Raw genomic sequence first — 23,153 nt, 5'->3', positions numbered from 1 at the left:
TGTGGAGAAACGACGGCTCTGACGTCCTCCCGAATGACAATGTTTCTCTGCCTATGTATTTGGCTGAGCCAATGCAACCTGCGGAAGAATCTTGTTTTGGCCGCTTACGTCTGCGATTTTGTCCTTTGGGTCACTACCCAAAGCTTGCTGTCATTAGTGTGGGTGGGAATATAGGTGGACTGTTAAATTGGGAGCCCCCTGTTTCCACTCCCCTCGAAATTCCCCACAAGAGTTCCATGCATTAAATACATTACGGCCGACAACGTGTCAATCCGAATGCGGATCTTGCAATACATTTGTCTTCACCTGTGAAAAAGACCACAGGAGACTTGAACTCCTCCATCCATTCCACCTCAAGCAAAACTTTGTTTCAAACCCGCAGGGACAATCCTGCCTTTTCCGAATGAATACCATTGCATCCCATTTGGAAGGGGCAATTCTAGCCCCAGCAGCATCACACAAGACAGAACCATCGCAGCACATGTCACAGTTCACAATTTAATTGATTATTGCAACATCATCTGCAAACACAAGGGGTGAGACCCAAAGGTGACCAAATTGGACATCCTCTACATGTAGCTTGTGTTGAGAAATTATTTTCAGAAAGATAATCTCCTAAAACCAGTGACAAAGGACAAACTTGACAGAGTCCAGCGTTAACTATGAAAAAACTCTATTCACTATGGTCGATGGAAACCCATCTCCTCCTCGCATTGTGCAGAGTCCCAAATGACCTGTAGTAACGTGCCAGGACACGATACACCATGTGTGCCCGCTTCCTTCCACACCACTGGGGCAAAGTCAAATGCCTTTCCCAAGTCCACATGACTGGCTGAGGATTGCCATTGCCGAACCGTGAAGAACAATTATTGGTACTTCTTATTGAGTGGGGAAGCACAACCCCAGTCTGCGACTCCTCAAGTCCTCTGCCAAACTGTTGAAAATATGACTCTAAAATGACAGTCCCACAAACTTTCACATCTTTCAGTTATTCCCCTGATTATCTTTTGTATCTAGCTGTTTTATATTTAATTGCCAGTTGAATAAAGTGTTTGTTTTAAGGATTCTAAACCATTTTTAACCTTTGACTGGCTGATGAAAGGTCCAGAGTATACCTCACCTCCAGCCCAAAGTAACTTGAGATGGTCCCTAGCTCATCATTGACCCCAGTGAGAACAAAGACAGTGGAAAATAGAAGGATGAATTCATTGAATTTGATGAGGACATTTTTTTCCGTCTCATAGAATGGTATTTTAATATTTTTTCGTTTCAAACTTTGCTCCACAGCAATCGACCCGTGTCCACCACAAACAGAAGGTACCGTACAAAAGACGTGTGACAACTGTGAAATGATTTGATGTAAAAGTCATTCCTAGAAACCAGTTTCAAGGACTAACATTGTATGGATAGTACTTGCACAGTATAAGATAGCAATCTAGAGAATGGCAGTAAAATTATACTTTACTCTTGACTTAGCATTGCAATGATCAGACTACAGAGGGTATGTTCACACTTGACAGGTTTAGTTGTATGTTATTTTAGCATTTAAGGTATTTGGAAATAATGTTGTATTTTATGGGAAGGAGTTTAGTCAACTGGATTTGGGGTAACATTTTTTCCTGTCTCTTGTGATGCCTCTCTGCTTCAGTGGAAATTGTCCTTGCGTTGGACACTCCAACCAAAATGGATCTATCAGAGATCATCAATCAACTGAGGGATGCTGTTAATAACGCCTCCTTACCATTAGAGATAGCATATGATTTAACGCTGACAAGTTGGAACACGACCACAGGTGAGAAGTTCTGTCAGTTGATTGGTCTCCTGGACAAATGTTACTAGCTGTCCTACTTTTACGTACTTAAAAGCGTTACTAATAATTACCTTGGCACAAATATCATTTTAGCCTGCCCTCTGAACTCTACTGCTGGAACTGAATGTCAGTGTGAAGATTACTTTGCTTGGCCATGTGACATTTGTGACACGTATGATGAATGCAGCAATGGAAGTACCTTAACCTGTGACTGCATAAAAGGAATCCCTCTATCGGGAGAGTTCTGTAAGCCAAACTCAAGTAAGTGCAGATCCTGTGAAAGTGTTGAAACGACAATATGTAAAACTCAAGCATAGTCCATCCATCCATTTTCTTCTGCTCATCTGGGTTTTGGGGGCGGCAGTCGAAAAAAAGGGATGCCCATATTTCCCTGTTCCCAGTCACCTCCTCCACTTCCGCCGCGGTGTTTCCAGGCCACCTCTTGGAAGTAGTCCCTCCAGCATGTCCTTGTTGTGAACCAAGGTTAACTCAGTTAAACATAGCTGGACCACTTCCCCATAAGGTATCCACCTGATATCTCACCTGGATGACAGAGCCAACTCATTGGACTCTTCACAATGTGGAGAAACGACGGCTCTGACGTCCTCCCGAATGACAAAGTTTCTCTGCCTATGTATTTGGCTGAGCCAATGCAACCTGCGGAAGAATCTTGTTTTGGCCACTTACGTCTGCGATTTTGTCCTTTGGGTCACTACCCAAAGCTTGCTGTCATTAGTGTGGGTGGGAATATAGGTGGACTGTTAAATTGGGAGCCCCCTGTTTCCACTCCCCTCGAAATTCCCCACAAGAGTTCCATGCATTAAATACATTACGGCCGACAACGTGTCAATCCGAATGCGGATCTTGCAATACATTTGTCTTCACCTGTGAAAAAGACCACAGGAGACTTGAACTCCTCCATCCATTCCACCTCAAGCAAAACTTTGTTTCAAACCCGCAGGGACAATCCTGCCTTTTCCGAATGAATACCATTGCATCCCATTTGGAAGGGGCAATTCTAGCCCCAGCAGCATCACACAAGACAGAACCATCGCAGCACATGTCACAGTTCACAATTTAATTGATTATTGCAACATCATCTGCAAACACAAGGGGTGAGACCCAAAGGTGACCAAATTGGACATCCTCTACATGTAGCTTGTGTTGAGAAATTATTTTCAGAAAGATAATCTCCTAAAACCAGTGACAAAGGACAAACTTGACAGAGTCCAGCGTTAACTATGAAAAAACTCTATTCACTATGGTCGATGGAAACCCATCTCCTCCTCGCATTGTGCAGAGTCCCAAATGACCTGTAGTAACGTGCCAGGACACGATACACCATGTGTGCCCGCTTCCTTCCACACCACTGGGGCAAAGTCAAATGCCTTTCCCAAGTCCACATGACTGGCTGAGGATTGCCATTGCCGAACCGTGAAGAACAATTATTGGTACTTCTTATTGAGTGGGGAAGCACAACCCCAGTCTGCGACTCCTCAAGTCCTCTGCCAAACTGTTGAAAATATGACTCTAAAATGACAGTCCCACAAACTTTCACATCTTTCAGTTATTCCCCTGATTATCTTTTGTATCTAGCTGTTTTATATTTAATTGCCAGTTGAATAAAGTGTTTGTTTTAAGGATTCTAAACCATTTTTAACCTTTGACTGGCTGATGAAAGGTCCAGAGTATACCTCACCTCCAGCCCAAAGTAACTTGAGATGGTCCCTAGCTCATCATTGACCCCAGTGAGAACGAAGACAGTGGAAAATAGAAGGATGAATTCATTGAATTTGATGAGGACATTTTTTTCCGTCTCATAGAATGGTATTTTAATATTTTTTCGTTTCAAACTTTGCTCCACAGCAATCGACCCGTGTCCACCACAAACAGAAGGTACCGTACAAAAGACGTGTGACAACTGTGAAATGATTTGATGTAAAAGTCATTCCTAGAAACCAGTTTCAAGGACTAACATTGTATGGATAGTACTTGCACAGTATAAGATAGCAATCTAGAGAATGGCAGTAAAATTATACTTTACTCTTGACTTAGCATTGCAATGATCAGACTACAGAGGGTATGTTCACACTTGACAGGTTTAGTTGTATGTTATTTTAGCATTGAAGGTATTTGGAAATAATGTTGTATTTTATGGGAAGGAGTTTAGTCAACTGGATTTGGGGTAACATTTTTTCCTGTCTCTTGTGATGCCTCTCTGCTTCAGTGGAAATTGTCCTTGCGTTGGACACTCCAACCAAAATGGATCTATCAGAGATCATCAATCAACTGAGGGATGCTGTTAATAACGCCTCCTTACCATTAGAGATAGCATATGATTTAACGCTGACAAGTTGGAACACGACCACAGGTGAGAAGTTCTGTCAGTTGATTGGTCTCCTGGACAAATGTTACTAGCTGTCCTACTTTTACGTACTTAAAAGCGTTACTAATAATTACCTTGGCACAAATATCATTTTAGCCTGCCCTCTGAACTCTACTGCTGGAACTGAATGTCAGTGTGAAGATTACTTTGCTTGGCCATGTGACATTTGTGACACGTATGATGAATGCAGCAATGGAAGTACCTTAACCTGTGACTGCATAAAAGGAATCCCTCTATCGGGAGAGTTCTGTAAGCCAAACTCAAGTAAGTGCAGATCCTGTGAAAGTGTTGAAACGACAATATGTAAAACTCAAGCATAGTCCATCCATCCATTTTCTTCTGCTCATCTGGGTTTTGGGGGCTGAGCCAATACCCCAGTCTTCGACTCCTCAAGTCCTCTGCCAAACTGTTGAAAATATGACTCTAAAATGACAGTCCCACAAACTTTCACAGCTTTCAGTTATTCGAAACTCTGAAATTGGTTGGATTTCCCCCGATTATCTTTTGTATCTAGCTGTTTTATATTTAATTGCCAGTTGAATAAAGTGTTTGTTTTAAGGATTCTAAACAATTTTTAACCTTTGACTGGCTGATGAAAGGTCCAGAGTATACCTCACCTCCAGCCCAAAGTAACTTGAGATGGTCCCTAGCTCATCATTGACCCCAGTGAGAACAAAGACAGTGGAAAATAGAAGGATGAATTCATTGAATTTGATGAGGACATTTTTTTCCGTCTCATAGAATGGTATTTTAATATTTTTTCGTTTCAAACTTTGCTCCACAGCAATCGACCCGTGTCCACCACAAACAGAAGGTACCGTACAAAAGACGTGTGACAACTGTGAAATGATTTGATGTAAAAGTCATTCCTAGAAACCAGTTTCAAGGACTAACATTGTATGGATAGTACTTGCACAGTATAAGATAGCAATCTAGAGAATGGCAGTAAAATTATACTTTACTCTTGACTTAGCATTGCAATGATCAGACTACAGAGGGTATGTTCACACTTGACAGGTTTAGTTGTATCTTATTTTAGCATTTAAGGTATTTGGAAATAATGTTGTATTTTATGGGAAGGAGTTTAGTCAACTGGATTTGGGGTAACATTTTTTTCCTGTCTCTTGTGATGCCTCTCTGCTTCAGTGGAAATTGTCCTTGCGTTGGACACTCCAACCAAAATGGATCTATCAGAGATCATCAATCAACTGAGGGATGCTGTTAATAACGCCTCCTTACCATTAGAGATAGCATATGATTTAACACTGACAAGTTGGAACACGACCACAGGTGAGAAGTTCTGTCAGTTGATTGGTCTCCTGGACAAATGTTACTAGCTGTCCTACTTTTACGTACTTAAAAGCGTTACTAATAATTACCTTGGCACAAATATCATTTTAGCCTGCCCTCTGAACTCTACTGCTGGAACTGAATGTCAGTGTGAAGATTACTTTGCTTGGCCATGTGACATTTGTGACACGTATGATGAATGCAGCAATGGAAGTACCTTAACCTGTGACTGCATAAAAGGAATCCCTCTATCGGGAGAGTTCTGTAAGCCAAACTCAAGTAAGTGCAGATCCTGTGAAAGTGTTGAAACGACAATATGTAAAACTCAAGCATAGTCCATCCATCCATTTTCTTCTGCTCATCTGGGTTTTGGGGGCGGCAGTCGAAAAAAAGGGATGCCCATATTTCCCTGTTCCCAGTCACCTCCTCCACTTTCGCCGCGGTGTTTCCAGGCCACCTCTTGGAAGTAGTCCCTCCAGCATGTCCTTGTTGTGAACCAAGGTTAACTCAGTTAAACATAGCTGGACCACTTCCCCATAAGGTATCCACCTGATATCTCACCTGGATGACAGAGCCAACTCATTGGACTCTTCACAATGTGGAGAAACGACGGCTCTGACGTCCTCCCGAATGACAATGTTTCTCTGCCTATGTATTTGGCTGAGCCAATGCAACCTGCGGAAGAATCTTGTTTTGGCCGCTTACGTCTGCGATTTTGTCCTTTGGGTCACTACCCAAAGCTTGCTGTCATTAGTGTGGGTGGGAATATAGGTGGACTGTTAAATTAGGAGCCCCCTGTTTCCACTCCCCTCGAAATTCCCCACAAGAGTTCCATGCATTAAATACATTACGGCCGACAACGTGTCAATCCGAATGCGGATCTTGCAATACATTTGTCTTCACCTGTGAAAAAGACCACAGGAGACTTGAACTCCTCCATCCATTCCACCTCAAGCAAAACTTTGTTTCAAACCCGCAGGGACAATCCTGCCTTTTCCGAATGAATACCATTGCATCCCATTTGGAAGGGGCAATTCTAGCCCCAGCAGCATCACACAAGACAGAACCATCGCAGCACATGTCACAGTTCACAATTTAATTGATTATTGCAACATCATCTGCAAACACAAGGGGTGAGACCCAAAGGTGACCAAATTGGACATCCTCTACATGTAGCTTGTGTTGAGAAATTATTTTCAGAAAGATAATCTCCTAAAACCAGTGACAAAGGACAAACTTGACAGAGTCCAGCGTTAACTATGAAAAAACTCTATTCACTATGGTCGATGGAAACCCATCTCCTCCTCGCATTGTGCAGAGTCCCAAATGACCTGTAGTAACGTGCCAGGACACGATACACCATGTGTGCCCGCTTCCTTCCACACCACTGGGGCAAAGTCAAATGCCTTTCCCAAGTCCACATGACTGGCTGAGGATTGCCATTGCCGAACCGTGAAGAACAATTATTGGTACTTCTTATTGAGTGGGGAAGCACAACCCCAGTCTGCGACTCCTCAAGTCCTCTGCCAAACTGTTGAAAATATGACTCTAAAATGACAGTCCCACAAACTTTCACATCTTTCAGTTATTCCCCTGATTATCTTTTGTATCTAGCTGTTTTATATTTAATTGCCAGTTGAATAAAGTGTTTGTTTTAAGGATTCTAAACCATTTTTAACCTTTGACTGGCTGATGAAAGGTCCAGAGTATACCTCACCTCCAGCCCAAAGTAACTTGAGATGGTCCCTAGCTCATCATTGACCCCAGTGAGAACAAAGACAGTGGAAAATAGAAGGATGAATTCATTGAATTTGATGAGGACATTTTTTTCCGTCTCATAGAATGGTATTTTAATATTTTTTCGTTTCAAACTTTGCTCCACAGCAATCGACCCGTGTCCACCACAAACAGAAGGTACCGTACAAACGACGTGTGACAACTGTGAAATGATTTGATGTAAAAGTCATTCCTAGAAACCAGTTTCAAGGACTAACATTGTATGGATAGTACTTGCACAGTATAAGATAGCAATCTAGAGAATGGCAGTAAAATTATACTTTACTCTTGACTTAGCATTGCAATGATCAGACTACAGAGGGTATGTTCACACTTGACAGGTTTAGTTGTATGTTATTTTAGCATTTAAGGTATTTGGAAATAATGTTGTATTTTATGGGAAGGAGTTTAGTCAACTGGATTTGGGGTAACATTTTTTCCTGTCTCTTGTGATGCCTCTCTGCTTCAGTGGAAATTGTCCTTGCGTTGGACACTCCAACCAAAATGGATCTATCAGAGATCATCAATCAACTGAGGGATGCTGTTAATAACGCCTCCTTACCATTAGAGATAGCATATGATTTAACGCTGACAAGTTGGAACACGACCACAGGTGAGAAGTTCTGTCAGTTGATTGGTCTCCTGGACAAATGTTACTAGCTGTCCTACTTTTACGTACTTAAAAGCGTTACTAATAATTACCTTGGCACAAATATCATTTTAGCCTGCCCTCTGAACTCTACTGCTGGAACTGAATGTCAGTGTGAAGATTACTTTGCTTGGCCATGTGACATTTGTGACACGTATGATGAATGCAGCAATGGAAGTACCTTAACCTGTGACTGCATAAAAGGAATCCCTCTATCGGGAGAGTTCTGTAAGCCAAACTCAAGTAAGTGCAGATCCTGTGAAAGTGTTGAAACGACAATATGTAAAACTCAAGCATAGTCCATCCATCCATTTTCTTCTGCTCATCTGGGTTTTGGGGGCGGCAGTCGAAAAAAAGGGATGCCCATATTTCCCTGTTCCCAGTCACCTCCTCCACTTCCGCCGCGGTGTTTCCAGGCCACCTCTTGGAAGTAGTCCCTCCAGCATGTCCTTGTTGTGAACCAAGGTTAACTCAGTTAAACATAGCTGGACCACTTCCCCATAAGGTATCCACCTGATATCTCACCTGGATGACAGAGCCAACTCATTGGACTCTTCACAATGTGGAGAAACGACGGCTCTGACGTCCTCCCGAATGACAAAGTTTCTCTGCCTATGTATTTGGCTGAGCCAATGCAACCTGCGGAAGAATCTTGTTTTGGCCACTTACGTCTGCGATTTTGTCCTTTGGGTCACTACCCAAAGCTTGCTGTCATTAGTGTGGGTGGGAATATAGGTGGACTGTTAAATTGGGAGCCCCCTGTTTCCACTCCCCTCGAAATTCCCCACAAGAGTTCCATGCATTAAATACATTACGGCCGACAACGTGTCAATCCGAATGCGGATCTTGCAATACATTTGTCTTCACCTGTGAAAAAGACCACAGGAGACTTGAACTCCTCCATCCATTCCACCTCAAGCAAAACTTTGTTTCAAACCCGCAGGGACAATCCTGCCTTTTCCGAATGAATACCATTGCATCCCATTTGGAAGGGGCAATTCTAGCCCCAGCAGCATCACACAAGACAGAACCATCGCAGCACATGTCACAGTTCACAATTTAATTGATTATTGCAACATCATCTGCAAACACAAGGGGTGAGACCCAAAGGTGACCAAATTGGACATCCTCTACATGTAGCTTGTGTTGAGAAATTATTTTCAGAAAGATAATCTCCTAAAACCAGTGACAAAGGACAAACTTGACAGAGTCCAGCGTTAACTATGAAAAAACTCTATTCACTATGGTCGATGGAAACCCATCTCCTCCTCGCATTGTGCAGAGTCCCAAATGACCTGTAGTAACGTGCCAGGACACGATACACCATGTGTGCCCGCTTCCTTCCACACCACTGGGGCAAAGTCAAATGCCTTTCCCAAGTCCACATGACTGGCTGAGGATTGCCATTGCCGAACCGTGAAGAACAATTATTGGTACTTCTTATTGAGTGGGGAAGCACAACCCCAGTCTGCGACTCCTCAAGTCCTCTGCCAAACTGTTGAAAATATGACTCTAAAATGACAGTCCCACAAACTTTCACATCTTTCAGTTATTCCCCTGATTATCTTTTGTATCTAGCTGTTTTATATTTAATTGCCAGTTGAATAAAGTGTTTGTTTTAAGGATTCTAAACCATTTTTAACCTTTGACTGGCTGATGAAAGGTCCAGAGTATACCTCACCTCCAGCCCAAAGTAACTTGAGATGGTCCCTAGCTCATCATTGACCCCAGTGAGAACGAAGACAGTGGAAAATAGAAGGATGAATTCATTGAATTTGATGAGGACATTTTTTTCCGTCTCATAGAATGGTATTTTAATATTTTTTCGTTTCAAACTTTGCTCCACAGCAATCGACCCGTGTCCACCACAAACAGAAGGTACCGTACAAAAGACGTGTGACAACTGTGAAATGATTTGATGTAAAAGTCATTCCTAGAAACCAGTTTCAAGGACTAACATTGTATGGATAGTACTTGCACAGTATAAGATAGCAATCTAGAGAATGGCAGTAAAATTATACTTTACTCTTGACTTAGCATTGCAATGATCAGACTACAGAGGGTATGTTCACACTTGACAGGTTTAGTTGTATGTTATTTTAGCATTGAAGGTATTTGGAAATAATGTTGTATTTTATGGGAAGGAGTTTAGTCAACTGGATTTGGGGTAACATTTTTTCCTGTCTCTTGTGATGCCTCTCTGCTTCAGTGGAAATTGTCCTTGCGTTGGACACTCCAACCAAAATGGATCTATCAGAGATCATCAATCAACTGAGGGATGCTGTTAATAACGCCTCCTTACCATTAGAGATAGCATATGATTTAACGCTGACAAGTTGGAACACGACCACAGGTGAGAAGTTCTGTCAGTTGATTGGTCTCCTGGACAAATGTTACTAGCTGTCCTACTTTTACGTACTTAAAAGCGTTACTAATAATTACCTTGGCACAAATATCATTTTAGCCTGCCCTCTGAACTCTACTGCTGGAACTGAATGTCAGTGTGAAGATTACTTTGCTTGGCCATGTGACATTTGTGACACGTATGATGAATGCAGCAATGGAAGTACCTTAACCTGTGACTGCATAAAAGGAATCCCTCTATCGGGAGAGTTCTGTAAGCCAAACTCAAGTAAGTGCAGATCCTGTGAAAGTGTTGAAACGACAATATGTAAAACTCAAGCATAATCCATCCATCCATTTTCTTCTGCTCATCTGGGTTTTGGGGGCTGAGCCAATACCCCAGTCTGCGACTCCTCAAGTCTTCTGCCAAACTGTTGAAAATATGACTCTAAAATGACAGTCCCACAAACTTTCACAGCTTTCAGTTATTCGAAACTCTGAAATTGGTTGGATTTCCCCTGATTATCTTTTGTATCTAGCTGTTTTATATTTAATTGCCAGTTGAATAAAGTGTTTGTTTTAAGGATTCTAAACAATTTTTAACCTTTGACTGGCTGATGAAAGGTCCAAAGGTCCTCACCTCCAGCCCAAAGTAACTTGAGATGGTCCCTAGCTCATCATTGACCCCAGTGAGAACAAAGACAGTGGAAAATAGAAGGATAAATTCATTGAATTTGATGAGGACATTTTTTTCCGTCTCATAGAATGGTATTTTAATATTTTTTCGTTTCAAACTTTGCTCCACAGCAATCGACCCGTGTCCACCACAAACAGAAGGTACCGTACAAAAGACGTGTGACAACTGTGAAATGATTTGATGTAAAAGTCATTCCTAGAAACCAGTTTCAAGGACTAACATTGTATGGATAGTACTTGCACAGTATAAGATAGCAATCTTGAGAATGGCAGTAAAATTATACTTTACTCTTGACTTAGCATTGCAATGATCAGACTACAGAGGGTATGTTCACACTTGACAGGTTTAGTTGTATCTTATTTTAGCATTTAAGGTATTTGGAAATAATGTTGTATTTTATGGGTAGGAGTTTAGTCAACTGGATTTGGGGTAACATTTTTTCCTGTCTCTTGTGATGCCTCTCTGCTTCAGTGGAAATTGTCCTTGCGTTGGACACTCCAACCAAAATGGATCTATCAGAGATCATCAATCAACTGAGGGATGCTGTTAATAACGCCTCCTTACCATTAGAGATAGCATATGATTTAACGCTGACAAGTTGGAACACGACCACAGGTGAGAAGTTCTGTCAGTTGATTGGTCTCCTGGACAAATGTTACTAGCTGTCCTACTTTTACGTACTTAAAAGCGTTACTAATAATTACCTTGGCACAAATATCATTTTAGCCTGCCCTCTGAACTCTACTGCTGGAACTGAATGTCAGTGTGAAGATTACTTTGCTTGGCCATGTGACATTTGTGACACGTATGATGAATGCAGCAATGGAAGTACCTTAACCTGTGACTGCATAAAAGGAATCCCTCTATCGGGAGAGTTCTGTAAGCCAAACTCAAGTAAGTGCAGATCCTGTGAAAGTGTTGAAACGACAATATGTAAAACTCAAGCATAGTCCATCCATCCATTTTCTTCTGCTCATCTGGGTTTTGGGGGCGGCAGTCGAAAAAAAGAGATGCCCATATTTCCCTGTTCCCAGTCACCTCCTCCACTTCCGCCGCGGTGTTTCCAGGCCACCTCTTGGAAGTAGTCCCTCCAGCATGTCCTTGTTGTGAACCAAGGTTAACTCAGTTAAACATAGCTGGACCACTTCCCCATAAGGTATCCACCTGATATCTCACCTGGATGACAGAGCCAACTCATTGGACTCTTCACAATGTGGAGAAACGACGGCTCTGACGTCCTCCCGAATGACAAAGTTTCTCTGCCTATGTATTTGGCTGAGCCAATGCAACCTGCGGAAGAATCTTGTTTTGGCCACTTACGTCTGCGATTTTGTCCTTTGGGTCACTACCCAAAGCTTGCTGTCATTAGTGTGGGTGGGAATATAGGTGGACTGTTAAATTGGGAGCCCCCTGTTTCCACTCCCCTCGAAATTCCCCACAAGAGTTCCATGCATTAAATACATTACGGCCGACAACGTGTCAATCCGAATGCGGATCTTGCAATACATTTGTCTTCACCTGTGAAAAAGACCACAGGAGACTTGAACTCCTCCATCCATTCCACCTCAAGCAAAACTTTGTTTCAAACCCGCAGGGACAATCCTGCCTTTTCCGAATGAATACCATTGCATCCCATTTGGAAGGGGCAATTCTAGCCCCAGCAGCATCACACAAGACAGAACCATCGCAGCACATGTCACAGTTCACAATTTAATTGATTATTGCAACATCATCTGCAAACACAAGGGGTGAGACCCAAAGGTGACCAAATTGGACATCCTCTACATGTAGCTTGTGTTGAGAAATTATTTTCAGAAAGATAATCTCCTAAAACCAGTGACAAAGGACAAACGTGACAGAGTCCAGCGTTAACTATGAAAAAACTATTCACTATGGTCGATGGAAACCCATCTCCTCCTCGCATTGTGCAGAGTCCCAAATGACCTGTAGTAACGTGCCAGGACACGATACACCATGTGTGCCCGCTTCCTTCCACACCACTGGGGCAAAGTCAAATGCCTTTCCCAAGTCCACATGACTGGCTGAGGATTGCCATTGCCGAACCGTGAAGAACAACCATTGGTACTTCTTATTGAGTGGGGAAGCACAACCCCAGTCTGCGACTCCTCAAGTCCTCTGCCAAACTGTTGAAAATATGACTCTAAAATGACAGTCCCACAAACTTTCACATCTTTCAGTTATTCCCCTGATTATCTTTTGTATCTAGCTGTTTTATATTTAAATGCCAGTTGAATAAAGTGTTTGTTTTAAGGATTCTAAACCATTTTTAACCTTTGACTGGCTGATGAAAGGTCCAGAGTATACCTCACCTCCAGCCCAAAGTAACTTGAGATGGTCCCTAGCTCATCATTGACCCCAGTGAGAACAAAGACAGTGGAAAATAGATGGATGAATGGATTGTATTTGATGAGGACATTGTTTTCCCCCTCATAGAATGATATTTTAATATTTTTTCGTTTCAAACTTTGCTCTACAGCAATCGACCCGTGTCCACCACTAACAGAAGGTACCGTACAAAAGACGTGTGACAACTGTGAAATGATTTGATGTAAAAGTCATTCCTAGAAACCAGATTCAAGGACTAACATTGTATGGATAGTACTTGCACAGTATAAGATAGCAATCTAGAGAATGGCAGTGAAATTATACTTTACTCTTGACTTAGCATTGCAATGATCAGACTACAAAGGGTATGTTCACACTTGACAGGTTTAGTTGTATCTTATTTTAGCATTTAAGGTATTTGGAAATAATGTTGTATTTTATGGGAAGGAGTTTAGTCAACTGGATTTGGGGTAACATTTTTTCCTGTCTCTTGTGATGCCTCTCTGCTTCAGTGGAAATTGTCCTTGCGTTGGACACTCCAACCAAAATGGATCTATCAGAGATCATCAATCAACTGAGGGATGCTGTTAATAACGCCTCCTTACCATTAGAGATAGCATATGATTTAACGCTGACAAGTTGGAACACGACCACAGGTGAGAAGTTCTGTCAGTTGATTGGTCTCCTGGACAAATGTTACTAGCTGTCCTACTTTTACGTACTTAAAAGCGTTACTAATAATTACCTTGGCACAAATATCATTTTAGCCTGCCCTCTGAACTCTACTGCTGGAACTGAATGTCAGTGTGAAGATTACTTTGCTTGGCCATGTGACATTTGTGACACGTATGATGAATGCAGCAATGGAAGTACCTTAACCTGTGACTGCATAAAAGGAATCCCTCTATCGGGAGAGTTCTGTAAGCCAAACTCAAGTAAGTGCAGATCCTGTGAAAGTGTTGAAACGACAATATGTAAAACTCAAGCATAGTCCATCCATCCATTTTCTTCTGCTCATCTGGGTTTTGGGGGCGGCAGTCGAAAAAAAGGGATGCCCATATTTCCCTGTTCCCAGTCACCTCCTCCACTTCCGCCGCGGTGTTTCCAGGCCACCTCTTGGAAGTAGTCCCTCCAGCATGTCCTTGTTGTGAACCAAGGTTAACTCAGTTAAACATAGCTGGACCACTTCCCCATAAGGTATCCACCTGATATCTCACCTGGATGACAGAGCCAACTCATTGGACTCTTCACAATGTGGAGAAACGACGGCTCTGACGTCCTCCCGAATGACAAAGTTTCTCTGCCTATGTATTTGGCTGAGCCAATGCAACCTGCGGAAGAATCTTGTTTTGGCCGCTTACGTCTGCGATTTTGTCCTTTGGGTCACTACCCAAAGCTTGCTGTCATTAGTGTGGGTGGGAATATAGGTGGACTGTTAAATTGGGAGCCCCCTGTTTCCACTCCCCTCGAAATTCCCCACAAGAGTTCCATGCATTAAATACATTACGGCCGACAACGTGTCAATCCGAATGCGGATCTTGCAATACATTTGTCTTCACCTGTGAAAAAGACCACAGGAGACTTGAACTCCTCCATCCATTCCACCTCAAGCAAAACTTTGTTTCAAACCCGCAGGGACAATCCTGCCTTTTCCGAATGAATACCATTGCATCCCATTTGGAAGGGGCAATTCTAGCCCCAGCAGCATCACACAAGACAGAACCATCGCAGCACATGTCACAGTTCACAATTTAATTGATTATTGCAACATCATCTGCAAACACAAGGGGTGAGACCCAAAGGTGACCAAATTGGACATCCTCTACATGTAGCTTGTGTTGAGAAATTATTTTCAGAAAGATAATCTCCTAAAACCAGTGACAAAGGACAAACGTGACAGAGTCCAGCGTTAACTATGAAAAAACTATTCACTATGGTCGATGGAAACCCATCTCCTCCTCGCATTGTGCAGAGTCCCAAATGACCTGTAGTAACGTGCCAGGACACGATACACCATGTGTGCCCGCTTCCTTCCACACCACTGGGGCAAAGTCAAATGCCTTTCCCAAGTCCACATGACTGGCTGAGGATTGCCATTGCCGAACCGTGAAGAACAATTATTGGTACTTCTTATTGAGTGGGGAAGCACAACCCCAGTCTGCGACTCCTCAAGTCCTCTGCCAAACTGTTGAAAATATGACTCTAAAATGACAGTCCCACAAACTTTCACAGCTTTCAGTTATTCGAAACTCTGAAATTGGTTGGATTTCCCCTGATTATCTTTTGTATCTAGCTGTTTTATATTTAATTGCCAGTTGAATAAAGTGTTTGTTTTAAGGATTCTAAACAATTTTTAACCTTTGACTGGCTGATGAAAGGTCCAGAGTATACCTCACCTCCAGCCCAAAGTAACTTGAGATGGTCCCTAGCTCATCATTGACCCCAGTGAGAACAAAGACAGTGGAAAATAGAAGGATGAATTCATTGAATTTGATGAGGACATTTTTTTCCGTCTCATAGAATGGTATTTTAATATTTTTTCGTTTCAAACTTTGCTCCACAGCAATCGACCCGTGTCCACCACAAACAGAAGGTACCGTACAAAAAACGTGTGACAACTGTGAAATGATTTGATGTAAAAGTCATTCCTAGAAACCAGTTTCAAGGACTAACATTGTATGGATAGTACTTGCACAGTATAAGATAGCAATCTAGAGAATGGCAGTAAAATTATACTTTACTCTTGACTTAGCATTGCAATGATCAGACTACAGAGGGTATGTTCACACTTGACAGGTTTAGTTGTATCTTATTTTAGCATTTAAGGTATTTGGAAATAATGTTGTATTTTATGGGAAGGAGTTTAGTCAACTGGATTTGGGGTAACATTTTTTCCTGTCTCTTGTGATGCCTCTCTGCTTCAGTGGAAATTGTCCTTGCGTTGGACACTCCAACCAAAATGGATCTATCAGAGATCATCAATCAACTGAGGGATGCTGTTAATAACGCCTCCTTACCATTAGAGATAGCATATGATTTAACGCTGACAAGTTGGAACACGACCACAGGTGAGAAGTTCTGTCAGTTGATTGGTCTCCTGGACAAATGTTACTAGCTGTCCTACTTTTACGTACTTAAAAGCGTTACTAATTATTACCTTGGCACAAATATCATTTTAGCCTGCCCTCTGAACTCTACTGCTGGAACTGAATGTCAGTGTGAAGATTACTTTGCTTGGCCATGTGACATTTGTGACACGTATGATGAATGCAGCAATGGAAGTACCTTAACCTGTGACTGCATAAAAGGAATCCCTCTATCGGGAGAGTTCTGTAAGCCAAACTCAAGTAAGTGCAGATCCTGTGAAAGTGTTGAAACGACAATATGTAAAACTCAAGCATAGTCCATCCATCCATTTTCTTCTGCTCATCTGGGTTTTGGGGGCTGAGCCAATACCCCAGTCTGCGACTCCTCAAGTCCTCTGCCAAACTGTTGAAAATATGACTCTAAAATGACAGTCCCACAAACTTTCACAGCTTTCAGTTATTCGAAACTCTGAAATTGGTTGGATTTCCCCTGATTATCTTTTGTATCTAGCTGTTTTATATTTAATTGCCAGTTGAATAAAGTGTTTGTTTTAAGGATTCTAAACAATTTTTAACCTTTGACTGGCTGATGAAAGGTCCAGAGTATACCTCACCTCCAGCCCAAAGTAACTTGAGATGGTCCCTAGCTCATCGTTGACCCCAGTGAGAACAAAGACAGTGGAAAATAGAAGGATGAATTCATTGAATTTGATGAGGACATTTTTTTCCGTCTCATAGAATGGTATTTTAATATTTTTTCGTTTCAAACTTTGCTCCACAGCAATCGACCCGTGTCCACCACAAACAGAAGGTACCGTACAAAAGACGTGTGACAACTGTGAAATGATTTGATGTAAAAGTCATTCCTAGAAACCAGTTTCAAGGACTAACATTGTATGGATAGTACTTGCACAGTATAAGATAGCAATCTAGAGAATGGCAGTAAAATTATACTTTACTCTTGACTTAGCATTGCAATGATCAGACTACAGAGGGTATGTTCACACTTGACAGGTTTAGTTGTATCTTATTTTAGCATTTAAGGTATTTGGAAATAATGTTGTATTTTATGGGAAGGAGTTTAGTCAACTGGATTTGGGGTAACATTTTTTCCTGTCTCTTGTGATGCCTCTCTGCTTCAGTGGAAATTGTCCTTGCGTTGGACACTCCAACCAAAATGGATCTATCAGAGATCATCAATCAACTGAGGGATGCTGTTAATAACGCCTCCTTACCATTAGAGATAGCATATGATTTAACGCTGACAAGTTGGAACACGACCACAGGTGAGAAGTTCTGTCAGTTGATTGGTCTCCTGGACAAATGTTACTAGCTGTCCTACTTTTACGTACTTAAAAGCGTTACTAATTATTACCTTGGCACAAATATCATTTTAGCCTGCCCTCTGAACTCTACTGCTGGAACTGAATGTCAGTGTGAAGATTACTTTGCTTGGCCATGTGACATTTGTGACACGTATGATGAATGCAGCAATGGAAGTACCTTAACCTGTGACTGCATAAAAGGAATCCCTCTATCGGGAGAGTTCTGTAAGCCAAACTCAAGTAAGTGCAGATCCTGTGAAAGTGTTGAAACGACAATATGTAAAACTCAAGCATAGTCCATCCATCCATTTTCTTCTGCTCATCTGGGTTTTGGGGGCTGAGCCAATACCCCAGTCTGCGACTCCTCAAGTCCTCTGCCAAACTGTTGAAAATATGACTCTAAAATGACAGTCCCACAAACTTTCACAGCTTTCAGTTATTCGAAACTCGGAAATTGGTTGGATTTCCCCTGATTATCTTTTGTATCTAGCTGTTTTATATTTAATTGCCAGTTGAATAAAGTGTTTGTTTTAAGGATTCTAAACAATTTTTAACCTTTGACTGGCTGATGAAAGGTCCAGAGTATACCTCACCTCCAGCCCAAAGTAACTTGAGATGGTCCCTAGCTCATCATTGACCCCAGTGAGAACAAAGACAGTGGAAAATAGAAGGATGAATTCATTGAATTTGATGAGGACATTTTTTTCCGTCTCATAGAATGGTATTTTAATATTTTTTCGTTTCAAACTTTGCTCCACAGCAATCGACCCGTGTCCACCACAAACAGAAGGTACCGTACAAAAGACGTGTGACAACTGTGAAATGATTTGATGTAAAAGTCATTCCTAGAAACCAGTTTCAAGGACTAACATTGTATGGATAGTACTTGCACAGTATAAGATAGCAATCTAGAGAATGGCAGTAAAATTATACTTTACTCTTGACTTAGCATTGCAATGATCAGACTACAGAGGGTATGTTCACACTTGACAGGTTTAGTTGTATCTTATTTTAGCATTTAAGGTATTTGGAAATAATGTTGTATTTTATGGGAAGGAGTTTAGTCAACTGGATTTGGGGTAACATTTTTTCCTGTCTCTTGTGATGCCTCTCTGCTTCAGTGGAAATTGTCCTTGCGTTGGACACTCCAACCAATATGGATCTATCAGAGATCATCAATCAACTGAGGGATGCTGTTAATAACGCCTCCTTACCATTAGAGATAGCATATGATTTAACGCTGACAAGTTGGAACACGACCACAGGTGAGAAGTTCTGTCAGTTGATTGGTCTCCTGGACAAATGTTACTAGCTGTCCTACTTTTACGTACTTAAAAGCGTTACTAATAATTACCTTGGCACAAATATCATTTTAGCCTGCCCTCTGAACTCTACTGCTGGAACTGAATGTCAGTGTGAAGATTACTTTGCTTGGCCATGTGACATTTGTGACACGTATGATGAATGCAGCAATGGAAGTACCTTAACCTGTGACTGCATAAAAGGAATCCCTCTATCGGGAGAGTTCTGTAAGCCAAACTCAAGTAAGTGCAGATCCTGTGAAAGTGTTGAAACGACAATATGTAAAACTCAAGCATAGTCCATCCATCCATTTTCTTCTGCTCATCTGGGTTTTGGGGGCTGAGCCAATACCCCAGTCTTCGACTCCTCAAGTCCTCTGCCAAACTGTTGAAAATATGACTCTAAAATGACAGTCCCACAAACTTTCACAGCTTTCAGTTATTCGAAACTCTGAAATTGGTTGGATTTCCCCCGATTATCTTTTGTATCTAGCTGTTTTATATTTAATTGCCAGTTGAATAAAGTGTTTGTTTTAAGGATTCTAAACAATTTTTAACCTTTGACTGGCTGATGAAAGGTCCAGAGTATACCTCACCTCCAGCCCAAAGTAACTTGAGATGGTCCCTAGCTCATCATTGACCCCAGTGAGAACAAAGACAGTGGAAAATAGAAGGATGAATTCATTGAATTTGATGAGGACATTTTTTTCCGTCTCATAGAATGGTATTTTAATATTTTTTCGTTTCAAACTTTGCTCCACAGCAATCGACCCGTGTCCACCACAAACAGAAGGTACCGTACAAAAGACGTGTGACAACTGTGAAATGATTTGATGTAAAAGTCATTCCTAGAAACCAGTTTCAAGGACTAACATTGTATGGATAGTACTTGCACAGTATAAGATAGCAATCTAGAGAATGGCAGTAAAATTATACTTTACTCTTGACTTAGCATTGCAATGATCAGACTACAGAGGGTATGTTCACACTTGACAGGTTTGGTTGTATCTTATTTTAGCATTTAAGGTATTTGGAAATAATGTTGTATTTTATGGGAAGGAGTTTAGTCAACTGGATTTGGGGTAACATTTTTTCCTGTCTCTTGTGATGCCTCTCTGCTTCAGTGGAAATTGTCCTTGCGTTGGACACTCCAACCAAAATGGATCTATCAGAGATCATCAATCAACTGAGGGATGCTGTTAATAACGCCTCCTTACCATTAGAGATAGCATATGATTTAACGCTGACAAGTTGGAACACGACCACAGGTGAGAAGTTCTGTCAGTTGATTGGTCTCCTGGACAAATGTTACTAGCTGTCCTACTTTTACGTACTTAAAAGCGTTACTAATAATTACCTTGGCACAAATATCATTTTAGCCTGCCCTCTGAACTCTACTGCTGGAACTGAATGTCAGTGTGAAGATTACTTTGCTTGGCCATGTGACATTTGTGACACGTATGATGAATGCAGCAATGGAAGTACCTTAACCTGTGACTGCATAAAAGGAATCCCTCTATCGGGAGAGTTCTGTAAGCCAAACTCAAGTAAGTGCAGATCCTGTGAAAGTGTTGAAACGACAATATGTAAAACTCAAGCATAGTCCATCCATCCATTTTCTTCTGCTCATCTGGGTTTTGGGGGCGGCAGTCGAAAAAAAGGGATGCCCATATTTCCCTGTTCCCAGTCACCTCCTCCACTTCCGCCGCGGTGTTTCCAGGCCACCTCTTGGAAGTAGTCCCTCCAGCATGTCCTTGTTGTGAACCAAGGTTAACTCAGTTAAACATAGCTGGACCACTTCCCCATAAGGTATCCACCTGATATCTCACCTGGATGACAGAGCCAACTCATTGGACTCTTCACAATGTGGAGAAACGACGGCTCTGACGTCCTCCCGAATGACAATGTTTCTCTGCCTATGTATTTGGCTGAGCCAATGCAACCTGCGGAAGAATCTTGTTTTGGCCGCTTACGTCTGCGATTTTGTCCTTTGGGTCACTACCCAAAGCTTGCTGTCATTAGTGTGGGTGGGAATATAGGTGGACTGTTAAATTGGGAGCCCCCTGTTTCCACTCCCCTCGAAATTCCCCACAACAGTTCCATGCATTAAATACATTACGGCCGACAACGTGTCAATCCGAATGCGGATCTTGCAATACATTTGTCTTCACCTGTGAAAAAGACCACAGGAGACTTGAACTCCTCCATCCATTCCACCTCAAGCAAAACTTTGTTTCAAACCCGCAGGGACAATCCTGCCTTTTCCGAATGAATACCATTGCATCCCATTTGGAAGGGGCAATTCTAGCCCCAGCAGCATCACACAAGACAGAACCATCGCAGCACATGTCACAGTTCACAATTTAATTGATTATTGCAACATCATCTGCAAACACAAGGGGTGAGACCCAAAGGTGACCAAATTGGACATCCTCTACATGTAGCTTGTGTTGAGAAATTATTTTCAGAAAGATAATCTCCTAAAACCAGTGACAAAGGACAAACTTGACAGAGTCCAGCGTTAACTATGAAAAAACTCTATTCACTATGGTCGATGGAAACCCATCTCTTCCTCGCATTGTGCAGAGTCCCAAATGACCTGTAGTAACGTGCCAGGACACGATACACCATGTGTGCCCGCTTCCTTCCACACCACTGGGGCAAAGTCAAATGCCTTTCCCAAGTCCACATGACTGGCTGAGGATTGCCATTGCCCGAACCGTGAAGAACAACCATTGGTACTTCTTATTGAGTGGGGAAGCACAACCCCAGTCTGCGACTCCTCAAGTCCTCTGCCAAACTGTTGAAAATATGACTCTAAAATGACAGTCCCACAAACTTTCACATCTTTCAGTTATTCCCCTGATTATCTTTTGTATCTAGCTGTTTTATATTTAAATGCCAGTTGAATAAAGTGTTTGTTTTAAGGATTCTAAAGCATTTTTAACCTTTGACTGGCTGATGAAAGGTCCAGAGTATACCTCACCTCCAGCCCAAAACAACTTGAGATGGTCCCTAGTTCACCATTGACCCCAGTGAGAACAAAGACAGTGGAAAATAGATGGATGAATGGATTGTATTTGATTAAGACATTGTTTTCCCCCTCATAGAATGATATTTTAATATTTTTTCGTTTCAAACTTTGCTCTACAGCAATCGACCCGTGTCCACCACTAACAGAAGGTACCGTACAAAAGACGTGTGACAACTGTGAAATGATTTGATGTAAAAGTCATTCCTAGAAACCAGTTTCAAGGACTAACATTGTATGGATAGTACTTGCACAGTATAAGATAGCAATCTAGAGAATGGCAGTGAAATTATACTTTACTCTTGACTTAGCATTGCAATGATCAGACTACAAAGGGTATGTTCACACTTGACAGGTTTAGTTGTATCTTATTTTAGCATTTAAGGTATTTGGAAATAATTTTGTATTTTATGGGAAGGAGTTTAGTCAACTGGATTTGGGGTAACATTTTTTCCTGTGTCTTGTGATGCCTCTCTGCTTCAGTGGAAATTGCCCTTGCGTTGGACACTCCAACCAAAATGGATCTATCAGAGATCATCAATCAACTGAGGGATGCTGTTAATAACGCCTCCTTACCATTAGAGATAGCATATGATTTAACGCTGACAAGTTGGAACACGACCACAGGTGAGAAGTTCTGTCAGTTAATTGGTCTCCTGGACAAATGTTACTAGCTGTCCTACTTTTACGTACTTAAAAGCGTTACTAATAATTACCTTGGCACAAATATCATTTTAGCCTGCCCTCTGAACTCTACTGCTGGAACTGAATGTCAGTGTGAAGATTACTTTGCTTGGCCATGTGACATTTGTGACACGTATGATGAATGCAGCAATGGAAGTACCTTAACCTGTGACTGCATAAAAGGAATCCCTCTATCGGGAGAGTTCTGTAAGCCAAACTCAAGTAAGTGCAGATCCTGTGAAAGTGTTGAAACGACAATATGTAAAACTCAAGCATAGTCCATCCATCCATTTTCTTCTGCTCATCTGGGTTTTGGGGGCTGAGCCAATACCCCAGTCTTCGACTCCTCAAGTCCTCTGCCAAACTGTTGAAAATATGACTCTAAAATGACAGTCCCACAAACTTTCACAGCTTTCAGTTATTCGAAAC

At 41.7% G+C, this 23,153-nt stretch overlaps 1 protein-coding gene across 1 annotated transcript in view; it reads left to right on the top strand.

The window, feature by feature from the left end:
• LOC147158322 (uncharacterized) overlaps positions 1 to 23,153 on the top strand; it is a 125,700-nt gene that overhangs the window by 95,093 nt on the left and 7,454 nt on the right. The window lies entirely within an intron of this gene.

This window comes from Leptonotus elevatus, chromosome 18, assembly GCF_054856555.1.
Source record: "Leptonotus elevatus isolate MCC_2025b chromosome 18, RoL_Lele_1.0, whole genome shotgun sequence".
Lineage (NCBI taxonomy): Eukaryota > Metazoa > Chordata > Actinopteri > Syngnathiformes > Syngnathidae > Leptonotus > Leptonotus elevatus.
Note: the sequence above shows the minus strand (reverse complement) of the source record. Positions and strands in the feature narration are given on the sequence as shown.